At 34.7% G+C, this 3,593-nt stretch overlaps 1 long non-coding RNA gene and 1 other non-coding gene across 2 annotated transcripts; both read left to right on the forward strand.

Moving 5' to 3' along the window:
- The first annotated feature begins 1,940 nt into the window (after positions 1 to 1,940).
- Positions 1,941 to 2,078, forward strand: LOC116589616. The gene has a single exon (XR_004285375.1). It is a non-coding gene; the product is annotated as a small nucleolar RNA SNORA8 (small nucleolar RNA).
- Positions 2,079 to 2,118: 40 nt separating this feature from the next.
- Positions 2,119 to 2,545, forward strand: LOC116587704. Its single transcript, XR_004284589.1, has 2 exons — positions 2,119 to 2,236; positions 2,374 to 2,545. It is a non-coding gene; the product is annotated as an uncharacterized LOC116587704 (long non-coding RNA).
- The last annotated feature ends 1,048 nt before the right edge of the window (positions 2,546 to 3,593 follow it).

The following is a 3,593-nucleotide window of genomic DNA, read 5'->3' on the forward strand; positions in this document are numbered from 1 at the left end:
GGAATAATTCCATTGAATTTTATAGAATCAAAATTAGTGGCCAATAGGTGCTTAGAAAGAAAGTTTATTTAAAGTGGATTGTGGGTATGCTTACATATAGGGATTTTAAAACAATGACAACAACAAAACAGGATATGAATCACCAAAGGACAGAAAGAAGAGAATATTTCTGACTAGGGGAGTGGGCTTCCAGTGAGGTCCATGTGTACCATGTGTCTTAGGCAATCACAGGAAAGGATCTTTCGGACAGATAAAGTATCTTAAGCAAAGGCAACATGTTAGAATGTGAAGGGAAGACTGGGTGTGATTACCTTAAATCATCTAGAGAGGGGAAGGTCTTATTTTTCTGTAAGTAGCTCTAAGAAACTATTAGATGTTTGGTCAAGTTTTCAAACATTTTTGAGGCTGTGTATAACATATCCATTTTGGTGTTTGGGTAGGGATAATTGCGTTACAACTTGCTTGTCTTTTATCAAGGGTGTCTTTAGCTTCCTAAGCCACTCCTGGTAAATCTTTCAATTCAACCGCCTGTGCTATTTTTCAAAAGTAACCCTGCCACAAATATAATAGGCAAAAAAAAAAAAAAAAAAAAAGGAAAATAAAGTAGTAAAATATAAAGATTACTGATTATTCACAGTAATGTGAATCGTGATTCACAGTCACCATTTCTAATTAGTTATTTGTGTCTCTGATTCATTACCACCTCCCACAGAGCCAAATAGGTCTGGAGTATTCTAAGAGTGACCCCATTCTGAGCTCACCCACAGGTCTTCTTCAGCTCCATATTCAATATTTGTCTTGCAGAACTTGACCACTTATTTGACTACAAGGAGAAAGTCTTTTTTAAAACAGGTGCTCCTAAAGAATTTGAAGTATTGATTTCTAATTAGAAATATTTTCCAAAGGTATAAAAGCAGGAGCTCAGTTTTAAACACAATAAATAGACCAAGACAAAACCTGGACTGAGACTGACTCCAGGAAGTTCTCGTGATAACTTTATAATTCTTAATAGGGAACTGTCATTTTTAATGAAAATGGTTTAGGATTTCCTTTGTACATGTATATGTTACTTGGTGGCACAAATATAAGTGTCATAAAATGGTATTTAAAATATTATTTGTTAATCAATGAATTTACTTTTGGTTACTGCTCAGTTGATGAATTTGATGAATATTAATTAAGCATTTAAAGATAATCAAATATAATTCTTAAATACTCATGTGATATAATAACAACAAATGCAATAATAAAAATAACAAAACACTTAAAAAAATATTTTGTTTATTTGTTTGAGAGAGAAAAAGAGAGCACAAGCAGGAGGAGAGGGAGAGGGAGAAGCAGGTTCCTCACTGAGCTAGAAGCCTGACTTGAGGCTCAATCCCAGGATCCTAGGATCATGACCTGAGCCGAAGGCAGATGATTAACTGACTGAGCCACCCAGGTGCCCCAACAAAACACTTTATTTATTTATTTATTTATTTTTACCAATATTGCAATTGGAATATTTAAGGAAAAAGAAAAAAAAGAAATCCCCAAACTTAAAAAAAGTTCACAGCTGAAAACAAGTGAGACAGAATTCTCATTATATATTTTGCACATAAAATGAACCTCTAATCATTTGAACAGCATTTATCCTCTTAAGTAAGTTTGGATCTGCTGTTGTATCTCTGCATAATAAAAAGAAAATGAAGACTTTTTTTGGGTTTCTATGGAAAGCAGTACTTTGATTACTGATGGCTTTCAAGTGTATCACTTCTAGTCCCACAGGCAAAGTGTTTGAAGAAAAAAAATAGAAGGTAGAGAAAAAAGAAAGAAGACTGCAAAGTTATCAGGAATTTTTCCTCAAATGTAGTATCTTCAGAGCCATAGATATGAGAGGTTCTAGAATAAACTCCAAATTCATTTTTAGCTTTAATCAATCAAAAATTATTGAGTACTATCGCACTGCATGGTATCTGCCCTCAGCAGCTCATTCCTGCTGGGTGTTCAAAGGACAGTGCAATAGAAACTCAGTATCTGGCATCGTTGGTTTTCTTGGCTTCATGCATGTTAAACCTGGTATTTTTACTGAAACAGTATTCTTAACAGTTTTTTATACTGCTCAGCTTGAGTTAATTTTCAAGAGGAAGTAATGCTTCTCCTTTTCTAGGGTGTTTGAAATTGAGAACCAGACAGATCCACACTCAGACCCTAAACAGGGCCCTGAAGTAAAGACATTGGATCCCAAAGATTATAGGTGGGGAGTTCTTAAATTATGTCCGTATTCAAATGGAGATGCAAGAAACCCAGCTGAAAGAACTCTGAGGGAGGCTGGCTTCAGTTTACATGATCATCTCTGGAAATGGAACCTTACTTTATGTTCCTGTTATATAGGAGTGACAGTGACAACTGTGGATTGATCAAGTTCTTTTTAAAAGGGCTGTTTTGAAGATTATGATTCTAACTTTGGAGGAACTATGGTGATGAGCAGTGACTGGCAGTGGAAGTAATCACATATAAAAACTCCTTAAATAAAAATTTATTGGCTTTAAATAAAAAAAAAAAATTATTGAGTACTTACTAGGTGCCAAGCACTGTCCTTGTGACTTAGTGTGAATAGAGAAGATAAAATTTAATAAAAATATTAAATGTAAGTTTCTGTAAGAAACTGTAGCAATAATTCAATCTTTTGCATTATTTGGGTTTTGTTATTTTCTTACCTGTATTCATAGAATGTTGTAATAAATTGATTCTTGATATAATTTATTGAAAAGTATGTGTCTTTTTCTTGAAATATAATGTTTAAGTTGTTCTTTTTCTTTGGTTTCCAGACAAAGGTTTAGGACAGCAGTGAAATCTGCCATGTTTTCAGCAGTGATAGTGGCAGTGTGATATGCTGAACCAGGGATTCTCCTAAGGGTGGCCCTTTTTTCTTTTCTTTTCTTTTTCTTTTCTTATATTTTACTTATTTACTTGACAGAGAGAGAACAAACAGGGGGAGGGGCAGAAGGAGAGGAAAAGCAGGCTCCCCACTGAGCAGGGAACCTGATGTGGGGCTCAGTCCCAAGACCCTGGGATCATGACCTCAGCTGAAGGCAGACGCTTAACCAACTGAGCCACCCAGGCGTCCCAAGATGACACTGTTTCAAGTGATAGTCTTACAGTTTTATCTTCCTCATTTCTAGTCAGCTTAAACTGTCTGATGGTTTCCAAAGGAATGACAAGCAGAGGTCAACATCAACACAGGAAGAGATGTGAATAGCATAAAATAGCTGGAACTACTGGAACTACTACTAGTTCTACTACTACTACTACTGGTCACATATAAAATAGTGTGTATCAGAATTGAAGCTGCTTCTTTGAATTTACAATCCAATGCCATACATTTAAATCCAAATACTGAGTTAGGTGATAAAATATTTTATTCATCTAAAATACCCAAAGCAATAATAATATGGTCTCAGAGTATACTTTTTAGTGGTAGTTTTTGATTTGGGATACACACACACACACACACACACACACATATTAAATTTATATATATTTGTGTGTGTATATATATGTGTATGTACATATTATATATAGATAAAATTCATATGGACTTTTTTAGTGTT

The sequence above is a fragment of the Mustela erminea genome, chromosome 4 (genome assembly GCF_009829155.1).
Source record: "Mustela erminea isolate mMusErm1 chromosome 4, mMusErm1.Pri, whole genome shotgun sequence".
NCBI lineage: Eukaryota > Metazoa > Chordata > Mammalia > Carnivora > Mustelidae > Mustela > Mustela erminea.